This window comes from Sapajus apella, unplaced genomic scaffold (genome assembly GCF_009761245.1).
Source record: "Sapajus apella isolate SASKATOON/1434 unplaced genomic scaffold, GSC_monkey_1.0 scaffold9, whole genome shotgun sequence".
Taxonomy (NCBI): Eukaryota; Metazoa; Chordata; class Mammalia; order Primates; family Cebidae; genus Sapajus; species Sapajus apella.
In genome coordinates, this window is record NW_022436949.1 from 27115729 (window position 1) to 27135375 (window position 19647).

Below are 19647 nucleotides of genomic sequence, written 5' to 3' on the forward strand. Positions count from 1 at the left end.
TATGAACAGACACTTTTCAAAAACAGACTTATATGAGGCCAGCAAACCTGAAAAAATGCTTTTCATCACTGGTCATTAGAGAAATACAAATCAAAACTACATTGAGTACCATCTCACGCCAGTTAGAGTGGCGATCATTAAAAAATCTTTAGACAACAGATGCTGGATGTGGGAAATAGAAACACTTTTATACTGTTGGTGGGAGTGTAAATTAGTTCAACCATTGTGGAAGATGCTGCATCAGCTCCCTAGATATAGAAATTCTATTTTACCCAGCAATCCCATTACTGGGTATATATCCAAAGGATTATAAATCATTCTATTATAAGGACACATGCACACATATGTTCATTGCTGCACTGTTTACAATAGCCAAGACTCGGAACCAACCCAAGTGCCCATCCATGATATACTAGACAGGGAAAATGTGGCATATATTCACCATGGAATACTATGCAGCCATAAAAATGATGATTTTGTGTCCTATGTAAGGATATGGATGAACCTGGACATTATAATTCTCAGCAAACTGACACAAGAACAGAAAATCAAATACCACATGCTCTCACTCATAGGCGAGTGTTGAACAGTGAGAATACATGGACATAGGGAGGGGAGCATTACACACTGAGTTCTGTGGGGGCAGAACTAGGGGAGGGACAGGAGGGGGTAGGGAGTTGTAGAGGGATAACATGGGGACAAATGCCAGATATAGGTGATGGGGATTGAGGCAGCAAACGACATTATCATGTATGTACCTATGCAACAATACTGCTGGTTTTTCACATGTACTCCAGAACCTAAAATGCAATTAAATATACATAACAAAAAAAAATGAAGGAAGGAAGGAAGGACAAAAGGAAGAATGGAGGGAAGGAAGGAAAGAAGATTGGAAGGAAGAAGGGAGGAAAGGAAGTATCAAGGGAGGGAAGGAAGGAAACAAGGAAAGAATACATGAAGGAAGAAGGAAGGGAAAAAAGGAAAGAAGACCGGAAGGAAGAAAGGAGGAAAGGAAGGAAGAAGGGGAGGAAGGAATGAAGGGAGGAAGGGAGGGATGACAGAAAGGAGGGAGGGAAGGAAAGAAGGAAGACATTAAGCCCATGAAAATTTAGAAAACTTCCTTGACTACAACTAACATGTAAATTTAAAGGAATCAGTTATGAGCTGATTTGGAGTTATGCTTAGATTTGTTCCCCTTGAGAAGTAAGGCTGATTAATTCCTTTTTTAAATGGCAGCCTATTTTTTTTTTTTTTTTTAGATGGAGTTTCGCTCCTTACCCAGGCTGAAGTGCAATGGCATGATCTTGGCTCAGCACAACCTCCGCCTCCTGGGTTCAAGCAATTCTCTTACCTCAGCCTCCTAGCCTATTTTTGTTTTATAAGTAAATGTATTTTCCTTATTTTTCTGGGAATACTATACTTATTTAAAAGTCTTGTTCTGATTGTACAATCAACTCTATTACCTCACATGTAAATTGTTTTGTTGGTTGAATTTATTTCTCTCTCATTGTGTTGCTTTCTTTGATCATGTGATTCATGAGTGTGTATATTTGTATCTAAGGTTACTTGTTAGAATTTTTGCTGCATTCATTTGTACAACCTGCTCGGCAGAAATGTTGGGAACTTTTACTAAGGCTTAATGTGTACTCTACTGTGTCTTTAGTTAAATTTAAGGAAACATGTGTTTGCTTAGAGATTGTTTTTCTTCTTTTGGGTATTTCTTCCTGTCTCCAGAGGTGGACAGCCCCGTGCAGCTGTGTGATCTCTCTAACATAAACTCCCATAGCCTTCTTCCTCATCCTACTTTGCTCCCCAGAAGCGGGCAGCTGCAGGGTGGCAGACCTCTCTGTTGTTCCTCGGATATTCCTGGTGCACAGGCTCTCCTGCTCTCAGCACTGGAGGATCATGGTGGAATCCTCAGTCTTTTGGGTGTTATTATCCCTGATATTTCCTTTGTTACATGCTCCATCTTTCTTTTTTTCCTATCATTGTACCATCTCAGGGATTCTCCGTGTTTGCTGATATATGAAGGATTTCTCATCTTATTTTTGTGTATAGCTATATGTTCATTCACTTAAAGTATATTTTCTTTTATCTATAAGAATTTGACATTGCTTAGCCTGATGCTTTAAAACCACCAATACTTTTCAAAGGCTCATTTAGGCAATTGGGCTTACCTGGGAATTTTTCCTGCTTTCTCAGCCCAGATTCATCATGATAATGCACCACCAATTTATTGCCTCTTTATTGCAGACATTTTCAGTCATGGATGTCCAAAGACCTACCATAGTGGAGGACAATTATGTGATTAAGTTATTTCTATTACTTTTTAAACTATAGATAGCAATGCAGAAATCTCAAAAACACATGTATTAAATAATAAAACATTTTTTTCTTAGAAAAATATAATCTGTTCTATTTCTTTCTATTCCCTTATAATTATTCCAGGCCTTAAGTATAACCACTTTTTGTATCAAAGGGGGCAAAAGGGATATCAACAGGGAGAAATATTTTAAAATGGGAAACTAACAAGCACTTCAGCTAATGCTTAGGATAATCTGTCAGTAAAAAAATATTCTCTTAGGTTCAAGTCCACAGTCATCTACACCAAATTGACTAGAACAAATAGACAATTAGAAAACAGTGTTTTGTGATAGTAGCAAAAGGTAGTTGCCTACTAAAACTAATTTATTTTTATAGATGAAGAGTCTACTTTCCAATGGATGGTCAACATTCAATAATTTGTATCATTTATAAGAATTAAAAACTGTTTCTCAGGAGAGCTACTATGGAAGGCTTAAAAACAATATCCCCATTGCTACATGCATTTTATAACCTGTTTTTCCTTTGGCTCTTAAAAATTAAGTAGATACTATATTGAAACTTATCCTTATTGCTTTTTATTCTTCACAGAATTATTCACATCATAGTCTATTTTTATGCATTTATTATACTAATTTTCTTTTAATTTGACAGTTTCTTCATGTTTCAATGCATTGTTTTGACAGTGAGTTACTCATCAAGATTCCACTTGAAAAAAGAAAATGATAGTTCATGTTCACATTTATACTTAACTCACTTTAGTTTTTCTTTTTATTCCACAGTCCTATGTGCATGACAATGACAGAAACTAAAACTGACAAGATAATAGTTTAAACTTTATAAGTTGAGCTAGCCATAGAGGGCTCATTGGATACTAAAAACTGAACTGAAACCATTTGTTAAATAGAAGAATATTTTTAAAAACCCACAAGACATAGACAATCGAATTTATTTTAAAAAGCCAGCAGTTCCATGCTTTATCAATAATAGTTAACTTGTATACTATTAATTCTCATTCTTTCCCCATGGCATGTATGACATGGATAATAAGTATGCCATGCACTGGCTTAATATGATTAATATTAGTTTTCCTTAACCTGCATCATGCCTCTTTCCTTCTTTGAGATGGATGAGCTTTCTTATGATTGATAAGCTTTTCTGTTTTCACTCCTTTCTCCTTACCCTTTACTTTCCTTTCAATTTCCTTTTGTTTGTTTCAGTAACTTATTTATCTTATTTTCTGCCTCTTATCTCAAGGACGTCAGTGATACCTTTTGACATAGTTTTGGTGGTGCAATGAGATTTTCTTCTGCACAGTTCTTTCCATTTTGCCCTGCCTCTTATGGCTTGTAAAGAAGACAGAGGTTAAAACTCTTTGGGCTCATATTTTAGTTTCTGGAAAAAGCATTTGGGTTATCAGTGTTTACAATATTAAGCAAAGGTGCCTCATAGCCTACAGAAGGTGAGGTGCGCAGCCAACAAGTATGTCTTGCCTCAGGGTATAATGTCAGGGGCCATCAACCAGCAATTCCGGAACTGAACTGTTTCAAATGTAGTGAAAGACAAACCTGGACAGGAAATTTCTGCCCCATTGTAAGCCCCCGTTTTCCTTCTTGGGTAGACAAGCTGAGGATGGAGGCCAGGGTAGAATAGAGTTTTCTCCTGAAATAAAATCAAATAATTTCATAACTTTTTTTTTTTAATCAAAAAGTCCCCATAGAGGTCCATGGAGTCAAGTCTAATGGCGGCTTCTCTCTTCTCCATGACAATTAAGGGAAAAGGCTGAAAGCACTATAATTTCTTAAGTATGAGCTTTATGGGCACAATAGAAAATATTATTTTTAACTTAGTATTTAATTTTTTAATAACGCTTGTTTTTGTGGTTATCATTTATTTAATTTTTGAATATTTTGGGAACATAGTGATCATACTAAAATCCATGTTAGTATAGTTGAGAAATGTGATTTTCCTTTTGTATAGATTTTTAAAGGTCTTTTTCTAATACATATAATATCATTAAAATTATAAAATGGTTAGCACAAATATTACAGAATTTGGATGGAATTTTAACATGATCATACACTAAAAATTATTCTAAATAAGGCCATTGTCATATTAAAGATGTAGCTGCTATGTTTCCATTTCTTTGAAGCATTCACACTTATAAAGTTCAATTTAAATGTAATGGTATGAACATCCCACTTTAAAGAAAATCACTATCTATTTAAAACATTTAGACAAAAATTCATTTCACACAAAGAAGTTAAATACCACTGTTTGCTTTATTACCATTCTGGGTACATTAAATAAGTAACAGTGGAAATAGAACAGGACAGAGGTCTATTAAGCAACCTGGACTTCATTCAGTCTGTATTATTGACATTTATGCTCAAGTAACTAAATACCAATTTATAAAAGATCTGCACATGTGGATGTCACAGTTAATGTTTAAAAATACCTGCTTTCAAAAACCCATTAAGTTACACAATAATTTCTTCCTGGAAATATAGAACTTTCGTTTGTCTGCCCAGCAGCCTTACCTTTTCCTTTGGGCCCTATACCTTACTCTACTCCATTGCCCTACCAATGCCATTTTACTAAACACTAATTTGTCCAATTAGTTTCTAACTGAACAAAGTATAGTATCCCACTCTTTTGGCATCAGATCAGTTGGTCTAGTTATCGGCACATGCCCCAAATTGGTTAAGGCATTCTTTCTCTAGTATTTTCTTCTTATTGTAGGTATTTATTGTGGCTAAAGTTTTAATATTTAGAGTAGAGCATTTGTGAGCATATACAAGCCTTGCTGGGGGTGGGAGTAGGGAGATAATAAAAAGAATAAGAGAGAGAGAGAGTGAATGCTAGGCAAATAATGAAAAGGTGGATGTGAGCAGGAAGAGAGAGAAAGGGATGTTAAGTTGACCCATAAGGTAGAGATGAGAAGAGAGATGATCATCCTGATGATATTGGAATTATTTGAATTCTTGGTTGCGTGATTTGTTTATAGCTTGGGTGCTCTGCAAGATACTCAATATCCTTCCAGTAAAAGAGCCATCTTAAAGTTTATTTGTATTGAGTATCTCTTGCTGCCATTAAAACATTTTCAGTGAATGAAAATAATACCTTTGTTTTTATAGATCTTATTTAGAAAGAGGTCTATTTGAATAAAGGCAAATTTGCACATATGGTCTATGTCCAAATGCAGAGAACCTTATAAAACTATTTAATACCTATTATGACTAGCTTTTAAATGAAGGAAATAGCAAAAGAAAAATTGTTGAATCTATTAAGAGATACTTGGAACATTTTTAGTCTTTGGGACTCAGGCTTTCTTTAGAGTTAGAAAAGCAGTCAATAAAATAAGTTTGCCTATGAGGTGTGCTTATTTGGTGTACCTTGTACAGACCTAAATAATCCCAGTTATTTATTTAGTGTCTGAATAAATCACCAAGTTGTCAAAAATGAAATTTTTCCATTTATCTACATCAATTCAGTTTAGTATTATCTGTAAAAAAACTCTTATTATCTAACTCTAAACTTATTTTGATACTTTCATATAAGGGCTTTTGTTGTAAAAGGTAGTGTTCTCAATTCAGTGTTGATATGAAGAAATACTCCTTGACATACTGCAACTTATATTTAATGAAGGAGGTAATTAAAATATGTCAGTATAATACTGTGTGACATAGAGAAGGTATAGTTACTTACTATAAGTGTTTAAGGATGCTTAGAGTACAAATGATCTGTGCTTGACTTCTTGGAGGTTATCACTATTCTCTTGGCTTTAACTACCAGCCAGCAAACTGGGAAATAAAATCTATTGGGTCTAGCAAGCCATGCTTGTAATTCTACAGTTCATGGTTTTAGTTTGCTTCCTTGTTTTTGTTTCGAGATAGTCTCACTGTGTCACCCAGGCTGGAGTGCGGTGGCACAATCTCAGCTCACTGGAACCTCCGCCTCTCGGGTTCAGACAATTCTGATGTCTCAGCCTCTCGAGTAGCTGGGACTACAGGCATACACCACCATGCCTGGCTGATTTTGTGTTTTTAATAGAGATGGGGTTTTACTATGTTGGCCATGCTGATTTTAAACACCTGACCTCAGATGAGCTGCCCACCTTGGCCTCTCAAAGTGCTGGGATTACAGGTGTGAGCCACTGCACCCAGCCTTATTTTTGTTTTTAAGGATAATGGCTATGCAGAATATTTTGTGAAGTTTGCAAATCAGGGCCTCTTTAAGACAAACTAAGGAACAAAAATATTGGCAAGATGGCCAGTCTTCCAAAGGAACCCCCATTAGTACCTAGTGGATGTTGATGATGCCACTCTAGGCACTCAAAATCATGACCCAGTTGACTTATTTCTTGACTTATGTCTCTACTAAATGCCACAGCTTTGTCTCTGATTGCCTCTGGAGCTCTGCTTTGCTACTCTGCTTGCCCACTTTGGCTCTGACTTGACTTTTCTTCTGTTGACCTGTGTTCATAGCTTCTGGTGGGTGACACACTCCATTCCCCTCAGTGTCTAACATTGATTTACACCCAGCTTTGCCATCCCTGTTCCTCTCTTCTCAGGGCTTGAGTCTCAAATTACAATTTGCAATTAACTTGTCTCTTTCTTAAAAAAATATTTGAATTAAATTTTAGAAATTTACATTTATTTTATTTAAATTTGTTTGAATTCCTTTCAGGAATCTGTAGCTCGTTTACAGATTATAAGGAAAAATTTGAGGGTTTTCAATAGATTGGGGAGGGTCATGGTGCACAATGAAGAGGCATTATAATCATTTGACCTCTCTTTGGAAGATGAAAAAAAAAGAAGAAGCCCAGATCCTCCCTCAAACTTTAGGTTAGTAATTCTGAGTGGTTAGTGGTTGGTGCATTATAGACAAAGCAGGAGACATCGAGGAGATACCAGGTTCTGAAGGTGTTGGTGATGACTTTGTTTTTTGTCATATTTAATTTTTGATACCTGTAGGACATTCAAAAGGTGTTAGGTAGTAAAGAGTTAGACACCTGGATCTGGAGCTTGGGACAGAAATAGAGCCTAGAGACCCGGCATAGATAATAGAATTCTTAGAGATGCAGGACCCCAATATTTAAAGAGTGAATGACAAGAGTATGCTATAGAGGAGATGGGAAAGGAGTAATTCAAGAACCAGAAAGGCAAACAAAAGAATAGTGCCATGGAAATCTAAAGAAGACAAAATATTAAATGCTATAGGATGTTGTATAAGTAGACTTCATGCAGTAGCCCTATGATTTGATGATTCATATGGGAGATTCAGAACAAGATGATTTACATAGTACATTGATAGAGAATCTTCACCACACTGATACTGCCCTTGTTGCAAACCCACCTCTGCATAGGGTTGGCAGCAGAGGTCCTGAAGGCAGGACACAGCGCAGGCTGTGTTAAGAACTTTCCTCTGTCTGTGCATTTAGAGTGCTTTATTCTTTCTTCTGATGTGATCTCAATGACACTTTCACATGTCCCTTTCTCTAACTAGAGCTCAGTTGCTTCCTATATTTGAGAAAACTGTCATTCCTTGAAGCTGAATAACTTTTGAGTCCTCAAAATAATATATTTACGTAAACATTTACCCAACATTGCCCACTTTAGCTCATAGTTACTAGTTTTGTAAATAGTACTTGAACATAGTATGTAAGTACAATATTTTGCACATATCTTGTGTCCACCCAGAAGATGTCAAATGCATTAATAATGTAGCTATTGACTTTTATGTTTATTGGTCTGTTAACATTGATCTTTTGAGGCTGACTGCAATGAATATTTTTATAACATGCTTGTGAGCAAGATGAGTATTCAATTTTATACATTTCCAACAAATGATTTTTGATTTTTTTAAAGTGGATGCAGTCTTTGGGTAAGGCGGACAATTAAAGAAAGTGAAAGATGATGAGTTCAATGAGCAAAACATTCAATTCTAATATATTTTGCTTTGGTAATTTTAATGAGAGTTTTCTTACTGTTTCTATGCTTTTTAGTTTTTGACTCTGGAAAACTGAGTCCACTTGGACTTGGGCCATTGGCCTATTTTGTGTTTCCAGTTTTTGCAAATTGGAACATATATTAAGTTTCATAGTTCATAAGCCAAAAGTCTATTAAAACCTCCTATTTACTCATTTCTAATGGAAAAATGGAGTGATCTCCAACAGAGAGGGACTCCCTCTTCTATGGGCTTGCCTGCAGAACAGGAGACTATTTATATGTGAGCTCAGAATCATTGTGCCAAAAAGGTGGTGTGTTTTGATGTTATCCTATTAATCATTTTGTTCTTTTGTTAAGATTTTTATTTTGTGTTTCGTGGAATATGAATCTGGCTTATTGCCTTTAAATATTCATGCAGAATCATATATTATCTTAAACAGTTCATGTATTTGTTGGCATCATTCTGAGATTGGAATTAAGTGCTTCCATAATTTATATGCAAACCAATTGAGTTTATGAATATTAAAAGGAACCAGCCAAGCTACTAGGGTGCAGATACATAAGTCAACTTCTTCTGGAAATGAATATTATTAACTAGTACTTGAGAACTGTATTCTGCTGGAACAAAATAGATTCCCTCTATGAAAATAATGAAGTAATTCAATCAAATAATCAAGCAATTTTGTTTTTGCTGTTGTTTCTACTGTGATGAAGGGAACCAAATTTGAAATACTGTTGTTATCAACTGAATGTTTGTGTCCCCCCAAAATTCCTGTGTTAAATTTCTAACCCCTAATATGATGGTATTTGATGATGGGAGTCTATGGGAGGTAGTAATGAGGTTAGATTAGGTCATGAGAAAAAGAACTTCATGATGGGATGAGTGGTTTTATAAGAAATAGAAGGCTGCCATATGAGGACATAGTGAGAAGGCAGTAGGCAGCATACAAGCCAGGCAGAGAACCCTCACCCAAAATTGAGTTAGTCAGCACCTTAGCCTTGAACATTGCAGCCTCTAGAACTGTGAGAAAATTAAATATTCTTAGTTCAAGCAGACTAAGACAACTATGATAATCTCTTAGCTCTTTCACTGTTATTTTCACAATTTATATCATTCTTCATATATCAAATGCAGACAAATCAATAAACAAAATGTTCAACGTTGTTAGGTGTTGTGTGGGATATTAACAGGGTAATGTGGTAGAGAAATAGAAGAGTGATCATGGATAACTTCATTTTGAATATGTCAAGGATCAGGTAATCTAGTTAATGCTGTGAAAAGCAAGTGGCAGGAGTGTTTCAGGAAGAGGGAACAACCATTTCACTGGCCCTGTGTGTATCCTAGAGTTACTCTTTGTGTATTCTAAGTATTAAATAGAAACAATGGAAAAGGAGTAGACAAAGTTGATTTTTGCTTGGAATTTGGCTGGGAATGGAGAGAGACTTTGAAAATATAGAATTTCACTAGGCATGTATGGAAATTCTTTAAAGGAAAACAACGGTGAGGTATTTTAAGTTGGAACAATGGTTGAAAATGGAGCTTCTTAGCAATACAGTCTATATTGTTAGTTTCTATTCTCACTGTTACTCTATTTCCTACTTTCATATTGCAAAATAATTTTATATGTGTCTCTGAGTTCTGTAGGATCCATTTTACTACAGTAAATGCCTCTACACAAGTAGACATTAGAAACTTTGAATGGAATTGGGAAGTCAGTATAGATTTGCTAGAGTATAGTGTTTTATTTCTATCGCGAAAGTTAAAGTTTAACCTTTAGTGCCAGATTTCTGCACTGATTTCCTGGTCGAGGCTCTGCAAATGTGGTTGGCACCATACTTGAGTGGCTCAGGTAGCCAGGAAGTGAGATTATGTTTACCATTTTCATAAATCCTCATGGAATAAATATAGGCTCCTGTCACCTTTTCTTTTGCCACCCACTATAGTCTTTAGCAGGAAGGAAGTATCATTTTCATCTCTCACTACAATGAAAGCTCTGAGAATCTGGTTACAGTTTCTCTTAGCAAATGGAATCCCAGAAGTGTCTGCATGCAGCTAAAATGCACATGTATTCCCCTCTCAGGGATTTTTTTTCAGACCATGGTTGAAAAATATCTGCTCTTTAAATTATTCCATTGCTTTACAGAGGAAGTATTAATTACATGACTGCAAGCATAGATCAGGCTGGGATGTAATTACAGGGCTTACTTTGTCTCTGTTGTCCAACAGAATCAGTCAGGAAGCATTCATGATGCCAGCAATTTAAGGTGTTTTGGAGCCCATTATGTTTCTGGTTCTCTCAAGAACCTAAGCATGGATCAAGTGACATTTCTGTTGCCCAGTTGTCTGGAAATACAACAAAGCAAGTATGACCAAAAATACATTTTTACAATCTCATGTTTGTAGCTTGCTAGAAAATGTTACACACAGCCTTAAAAATGTAGTCTTTTATAGCATCACTCTGGTTATCTAATTTTTCCCTAAGCAGTGGTAGTGTGAGTCCATTATTAGTTTTACATTTGGTTATCATATTAAACACTGTAGTTGAGGAGATAAATATGTGGTTGTATTTTACAGTTTTATACCTTTTAAACAATATTTTTACATAAAATTGTTTTTAAATGCCTAATTTCAAATCAGAAAATTAGAATCACAACAAAACTTTCCAAAACCACCCTTTTATCTCATTCACTTTTATATATTATTTCTTGGGTTGTGATTTTTCATCATTCTTATAAAAATGAAATCTATTTAAGTTTTTACTTAGCAGTTCCCTTACTCTCAAGTTTTAAGCTCTCTTCTATTTAGTTAAAGATGCTTTTCTACTTTTCTACTATTTTCTGTCACTTGATGCTCTATGTCTTCTGAAAATTCTCCTCATAGTCACAGATGCTTCTCCCTCTCTTCTCTCATTCCCAATATATTTCTTTTATTTTTTTATTTTTATTTTTTGAGACAGTGTCTCACTCTGTTGCCAGGCTGGAGTGCAGTGGCATGATCTTGGCTCACTGCAACCTCCAACTCCATGGTTCAAGCAATTCTTCTGACCCAGCCTCCCGAGTAGCTGGGATTACAGGCATGAGCCACCACGTCCAGTTAATTTTTGTATTTTTAGTGGAGATGAGATTTCACCATATTGGCCAGGATGGTCTCGATCTCCTGACCTTGTGATCTGTCCACCTTAGCCTCCCAAAGTGCTGGGATTACAGGTGTGAGCCATCGAGCCTGGCCCAAATATATTTCTTAACATGTTTCTTATCTCTATTGGACAATTTGCACAACATCCCTACTTGTTCCTCAGACTACGGCATTATTTGGTATTTCTGCAATCTATCCCAATCACACTTTGAGTACACGTTTTTCTAGGAGTGCATATGCATAGAATCACTGTTAATCCCAGGTGCCTAACCCTCAGCTTGTTAACTGTTTTTGCAGTCATTGTATCTATTTCCTGTTCAAAGTTTCATTTTTCATATTTTTATTCCCTTTCTTTGAAAACAGAATGACAATTTTTAACATAAATCAGAGTGGAGCAATGAACTTCCACGGCTGTATGTACCTTCTTTTTCTCTCTCCCAACTCCCATTTCCCCTCTCTATCTTTAAAAAATCATATTAATAAAAGTCAACACTCCAAAGACACAAACTTGAATTTTGTCTAGCATCTTCATTGTTTGCTAGGAGAGTAACACTAGATCTGATTGATTATCTCATTTCAGAAGGAAATGAAAAAATCATATTTAAGGTATTGCAATAGTTGAGACCTACTTAAATTTAGGTACTAAGAAACCAAACAAAAGTATGCAATGAGAAGACCTTGTGTTCCAAAAGGCTCCCATAGTGCAGCAGAAAGAACAGTGTTATAAATTCAAGAGGCCTGGGTGTGAGTCTTGGCTCTGCCCTTCCTTGTGTGATATTGCTGGACACTTTTATGTCTCAGTTGTCTCACATAAATAGGAAAATGTTATCCATCTCAAAGAGATGTCATGGTAAAATCAAATGGGATTATTGATATGAAAGTAGTTATTTTTATTATCTTTTATTATCTTCTGTCCTCTATTCTTAGACTAGTCTGTGCTCATTTTCATTTTTTGCTCTTTGTTTTTAACCTGTGCTTATCAGAGAGCAGGATGCAGTGATGAACTTCAAGTGATGAAATTCTCCTTTGGTAAATGTCATGCAGTGTAGCTGTCAAAAGTGTAGAAACTACAGTCAGGCGGATCTGTGTTTGTGTCTCAGCTCTCCTGCTCCCTAGTGGTAAGATGTCTAACTTCTTTAGGCCTCAGCTTCCTCATCTGTAAATTGGAAATAATAATGGTATGAGATACTAAATAAAGCACTTGGCACAGCAACTGGAACATAACCTGTTATTCAGTGTTAGTGGTCATGAAAGCAACCATCACCTGAACTGCTACTAGTCAACATTCCATTACAAAACCTCATAATATCAGTCAGGAATATAGTGTTGCACCTATTCTCTTTTCTTTAAATATTTGTACAGCATAATGTTCTAGCATCACTTATGCATGCAACCAATCTGACTTTACAAACTTGGTATATTTTCCAAAGCAGTTGAAATTATAGATGTTGGATTTTATTTAAAGACATGGAAATATTAATATACTTTATATTTAGTTTTCTGTTTTTACACACCATATGAATATTTGTAATAAAGATATTAGGTAAATGTCAATGATTGTTGCTAAATCAATAAAGAGGAAATTTGTACTGGAAAGATCAGTGAACTTTATAACATGAATCTTGATTTTGTAAACTATTTATTTCAGTGCCCATTAGAATGACTTTGTACTATCATTAATCTAAATTTTGATCTTTAAAATTTATATGATCCCTGCCTCCTTGCATTTATCTACTCAAGCCAGAGAAAATACAGTTTTATGTAAAAAAAAAAGCACCCGTGAAATTGTTTTGATATTGCCCTTGAAGAATATATAAATGAGTGACAATGGTAAGAGTTATTATTCAGATGTCATTGTACATAAAATATTTGAGTTAAGTGGCATGAGGGAAGATTAATATGAATAAATGATATATCTTAATTATAGATTTTTTTAAAGGATTGAAGCATTAGGGTTTTAATTTCAGAAAATTGGATTCTTAAATATAATTTTGGCAGAAGTTACACAGGGGTTTTATATATAACATATATATATATATTTGAGATGGAGTTTTGCCCTTGTTGCCAAGGCTGGAGTGCAATGGCACAATCTCAGCTCACTGCAATCTTTGCCTCCCGGCTTCAAGTGATTATCCTGCTTCAGTCTCCCAAGTAGCTGGGATTACGGGCACCCACCACCATGCCTAGATAATTTTTTAAAATTTTTAGTAGAGACAGGGTTTCACCATGTTGGCCAGGCTGATCTCAAACTACTGACCTCAGGTGATCCACCTGCCTCAGCCTCCCAGAGTGCTGGTATTACAGGCGTGAGCCACTGTGCTCAGCTAACGATTTTTTAGAGTATACAAATTGCTATGTGCATACATCTTTCTCCAATTCTTGAATATGATTTAACATTCAATTATAATTTCTTAATATTATTAATTTGCTTTGTATATTCATTTTGCAAAAGGCTTAGAAATATTTGCCGTGGAGGCGATGGCTATTTATTCATCAAAAATGAGTATTCTCTCTTTCAACTGGAGAGGTGACACTGAAAAAAAAATTACTTGCCTAGTGTCCCAGTTGGAATCTTTCTCTGCCCTACTTGTAGTTAAGTAAAGCTATGTTGTAGTCAATGAAAGGAGAAAAAAATGAGATCCTCTTCCAGGCTTGCCCATAAGACTCTAACATGAGGTACTCCTTTTACCTTTTTGCTCATCTAGATGGTTGGATTAGAGAAAATGCCTGGGAGGACCTTAGAAGCAGTGGCTTGTAGTTCTCCTTGAAGAGGTCCTTTACGTTCCTAGTTAGTTGTATTCCTAGGTATTTTATTTTCTTTGTGGCAACTGTGAATGGAAGTTTGTTCTTGATTTGGCTCTCTTTAAGTCTGTTATTGGTGTATAGGAATGCATGTGATTTTTGCACATTGATTTTGTATCCTGAGACTTTGCTGAACTTGCTTATCAGTTTCAGGAGATTTGGGGCTGAGACGATGGGGTCTTCTAGATATACAATCATGTCGTCTGCAAATAGAGACAATTTGACTTCCTCCTTTCCTATTTGAATGCCCTTTATTTCTTTTTCTTGCCGGATTGCTCTGGCTAGAACTTCTAATACTATATTGAATAGCAGTGGTGAGAGCGGGCATCCTTGTCTGGTGCCACATTTCAAGGGGAATGCTTCCAGTTTTTGCCCATTCAGTATGATATTGGCTGTTGGTTTGTCATAAATAGCTTTTATTATTTTGAGATACGTTCCATGAATACCTAGCTTATTGAGGGTTTTTAGCATACAGGGCTGTTGAATTTTGTCAAAGGCCTTCTTTGCATCAATTGAGATAATCATGTGGTTTTTGTCTTTGGTTCTGTTTATGTGGTGAATTACGTTTATAGACTTGCATATGTTGAACCAGCCTTGCATCCCCGGGATGAAGCCTACTTGATCGTGGTGGATGAGCTTTTTGATGTGCCGTTGCAATCGGCTTGCCAGTATTTTATTGAAGATTTTTGCATCTATGTTCATCATGGATATTGGCCTGAAGTTTTCTTTTCTTGTTGAGTCTCTGCCGGGTTTTGGAATCAGGATGATGTTGGTGTCATAAAATGATTTGGGAAGAATTCCCTCTTTTTGTATTGTTTGGAATAGTTTCAGAAGGAGTGGTACCAGCTCCTCTTTGTATGTCTGCTAGAATTCGGCTGTGAACCCGTCTGGACCTGGGCTTTTTTTGGGTGGTAAGCTCTTAATTGCTGCCTCAACTTCAGACCTTGTTATGGGTCTGTTCAGGGTTTCAGCTTCTACCTGGTTTAGGCTTGGCAGGGGGCAAGTGTCCAGGAATTTATCCATTTCTTCCAGGTTTACTAGTTTATGTGCATAGAGTTGTTTGTAATAATCTCTGATGATGGTTTGAATTTCTGTGGAATCTGTGGTGATATCCCCTTTATTGTTTTTTATTGCATGAATTTGGTTATTCTCTCTTTTCTTTTTTATTAATCTGGCTAGTGGTCTGTCTATTTTGTTGATGTTTTCAAAAAACCAGCTCCTGGATTTATTGATTTTTTGAAGGGTTTTTTGTGTCTCTATCTCCTTCAGTTCTACTCTGATCTTAGCTATTTCTTGTCTTCTGCTAGACTTTGAGGTTTTTTGATCTTGCTCCTCTAGCTCTTTCAGTTTTGACGATATAGTGTCAATTTTTGATCTCTCCTTTCTTCTCATGTGGGCACTTATTGCTATATATTTTCCTCTAGACATTGCTTTAAATATGTCCCAGAGATTCTGGTATGTTGTGTCTTCATTCTCATTGATTTCGAAGAACATCTTTATTTCTGTCTTCATTTCATTGTTTATCCAGTCAACATTCAAGAGCAAGTTGTTCAGTTTCCATGAAGCTGTGCGGTTCTGGGTTAGTTTTTGAATTCTGAGTTCTAACTTGATTGCACTGTGGTCTGAGAGACTGTTTGTTACGATTTCTGTTCTTTTGCATTTGCTGAGGAGTGATTTACTCCCAATTATGTGGTCAATTTTAGAGTAGGTGTGATGTGGTGCTGAGAAGAATGTATATTCTGTGGATTTGGGGTGGAGAGTTCTGTAAATGTCTATTAGGTTTGCTTGGTCCAGGTCTGAGTTCAAGTCTTGGATATCCTTGTTAATTTTCTGTCTGGTTGATCTGTCTAATATTGACAATGGGGTGTTAAAGTCTCCCATTATAATTGTGTGGGAGTCCAAGTCTCTTTGTAAGTCATTGAGAACTTGCCTTATGTATCTGGGTGCTCCTGTATTGGGTGCATATATATTTAGGATCGTTAGCTCTTCTTGTTGCATTGATCCTTTTACCATTATGTAATGTCCCTCTTTATCTCTTATGATCTTTGTTGCTTTAAAGTCTAATTTATGAGAGATGAGAATTACAACTCCTGCTTTTTTTTGCTCTCCATTTGCTTGGTAAATCTTCCTCCATCCCTTTATTTTGAGCCTTTGTGTATCCTTGCATGTGAGATGGGTTTCCTGGATACAGCACACCGATGGGTTTTGGCTTTTTATCCAATTTGCCAGTCGCTGTCTTTTGATTGGGGCATTTAGCCCATTTACATTTAGGGTTAATATTGTTATGTGCGAATTTTATACTGCCATTTTGGTACTAGCTGGATGTTTTGCCCTTTAGTTGAGCTGGTACTTGTTGTTCCTTTATATGTGTAGAGCCTCTTTCAGGAGCTCTTGTAGAGCTGGCCTGGTGGTGACGAAATCTCTGAGTACTTGCATGTTCCCAAAGGATTTTATTTTTCCTTCACTTATGAAGCTTAGTTTGGCTGGATAGGAGATTCTGGGTTGAAAGTTCTTTTCTTTAAGGATGTTGAATATTGGCCCCCACTCTATTCTGGCTTATAGGGTTTCTGCTGATAGATCTGCCGTGAGTCTGATGTGCTTCTCTTTGTGGGTAACCCGACCTTTCTCTATGGCTGCCCTTAGTATTTTCTCCTTCATTTCAACCCTGGTGAATCTGACGATTATGTGCCTTGGGGTTGCTCTTCTTTACGAATATCTTTGTGGGGTTCTCTGTATTTCCTGGACTTGAATGTTTGCCTGCCTTGCTAGGTTGGTTAAGTTTTCCTGGATAATATCCTGAAGAGTATTTTCCAGCTTGGATTCATTCTCTTCGTCGCATTCAGGTACGTCTATCAAACGTAGATTAGGTCTTTTCACATAGTCCCACATTTCTTGGAGATTTTGTTCATTCCTTTTTACCCTTTTTTCTCCAGTCTTGCCTTCCTGTTTTATTTCATTGAGTTGATCTTCAACCTCTGATATCGTTTCTTCTGCTTGGTCAATTCGGCTGTTGATGCTTGTGCATGCTTCGCGAAGTTCTCGTGTTGCGTTTTTCAGCTCCATCAATTCACTTATATTCCTTTCTATTTTGTCCATTCTTGTTAGCATTTCGTCAAATCTTTTCTCAAGGTTCTTAGTTTCTTTGCATTTGGTTAGAACATGTTTTTTAAGTTCACAGAAGTTTCTTACTACCCACCTTCTGAAGTCTGATTCTGTCATTTCATTCTCCCTCCAACCTTGTTCCCTTGCTGGTGAGGAGTTGTGATCCCTTGTAGGAGGAGAGGTGTTCTGGTTTCGGGTGTTTTCATCCTTTTTGCGCTGGTTTCTTCCCATCTTTAAGGATTTATCCACCTGTCGACTTTGTAGTTGCTGGCTTTCAGATTGGGTCTCAAATCTTTCAGATTGACGTTCTGTTTGTTGATGATGAGGTTATTTCTGTTTCTTGGTTTTCCTTCTGACAACCTGGCCCCTCTGCTGTAGGTCTGCTGATTTCACTCCAGGCCCTGCTTGCCTGGGGTTCACCTGCAGCAGCTGCTGAACAGTAAGGGTTGTTACCAGTTTTCTTCTTTTGCTATCTTTGTCCCAGAAGGATACCCACCTAGTGTCAATCTGATCTCTCCCTTATGAGGTGTCTCTTTGGATATATAGGGGTCAGGGAGCTGCTTGAGGAGGCCACCTCTTCTTTATAGGAGCTCAAATGCTGAACTGTGAGCTCTGTTGTTCATTCGGAGCTGCTGGGCAGGTACGTTTAGGTCTGCTGCAGCAGAACTCATAAACTGCTTTTTGTTCCCAGGTGCTCTGTCCCAGGGATTTAGGGCTTTATTTATGAGTTTCCGTTATGCTGCTGCTTTCTTTTTTTTTTTCCTTCAGACCTGCCCTGCCCAGCAAGGAGGCAGCCTAGTCACTGTTGGCCTGTAGAGGCTTTGCTGAGCTGCTGTGGGCTCCGCCCAGCTGCCGAGTGAACTTCCCTACAGTCCTGTTTATATGGGTGTAGTTAGAACTGCTTTGGCGATGGTGGCCCGCCTCTGTTGAGGCGGAGTCTCTCTGCTGTGGCGGGTTGCCTTGGCAACGGCAGGCTGCCTCAGCAATGGCGGGTTGCCTTGGCAACAGCGGGCTGCCTCAGCATTGGCCGACTACCTCCGTTGTGGCGGGCTGCCTCGGTAATGGCGGACGTCCCTCCCCACAGAGCTGGACCATCTCGGGTTCAGCTGCGCTTGCTGTGAAACTCTCAATCCAGAGTTTTTGGTTGCTGTTCTTTTGTGGGGGTGGGACCAGCTGAGCCTGATCGCCTGGCTCCCTGCCTCAGAGCCTTTTTTAAGTTGGTGTTCCAGTTGCCTGTTGAAGAGGCGCCGGGGTCTGTTTGTTTTCCCCTGCGGCCACTCACTGCGCTGGCTTAAACAGCGGCACTGAGGTTTGTGGCGCTTTTTTTTTTTTTTGCCCTGGAATCTACTGTCGTGGTTCCCTGCTCAGTCCCCTTTTTAAACAGACGAATGGGCGCCTTCCCGTGGCTCCAATCCCATGGCCAGCCAAAAGGGCTCCCTGACCGGTGTATTTTGTACGGAGAACCGCTGCTCCGGGGCACCAACAAAGCAGCCACGCGGGGCAAAGCATCGGAGCCGGCCAGCGCAGCGGCGCTGGCCAAAACAGCTGCGCTGGTGACCTGTGGATCTTCTCCGCCTGGGAATTTCCTAGTCTGTGGGCAATAAAAATGCGGCATCCACTCACCCTCTGTGCTTTCACTGGGGGCTGCAATCCTCAGCTGTTCCTAAACGGCCATCTTGGATCCCCCTCCTTAAATGTAAGATTAAATTCTAATTATGATAAACCTTTCAATAGTAGCAGTTATTACAGCAACTTGTATTACTCTAGTGTATTTTCTTGGCTATGTTTTGACTTGTTACAAATAATAGAATCCAAATATATAATATTTTACTGTTGAAAGCTGTTACATAATGTTTTAGCCTTAACATACCACAGTAGCCTTTAAGTAACATAAAGGTAGTCTCACTTCAATAATCAGAAACCTATATTTATAGATGAAAACATTATTTTTTAATGAAATATCAACTTTTAGCCCTGTTCACATTCTGTTTAATTTTATATAATCCTTAATTGGTATCTCAAAGCTCTTACCCATCTCTGTACTACACAATATTAAAGAACTGCCACTTCTCTTCTACCAGGAAATAAAACTCTTTAAATCTTGAACTCTGAGAAAAGAGGTCCCCGAATGATAATGTAACACCATTCTCTTCACTATACTCCAAATCTTTTTGGTGGTTTATGTTTCCTCAGAATCAAACCCCGAAACAAATATTCAAATTCAAGTTACTTATTTGATAATTTCAGAAAATGCCAGTAGGGAATGGGAAAGTGTAGTAGAAAAGAAAAGACAGCCAATGACAAATTTATTAGCAAGCAGGTTGCTACTGATAA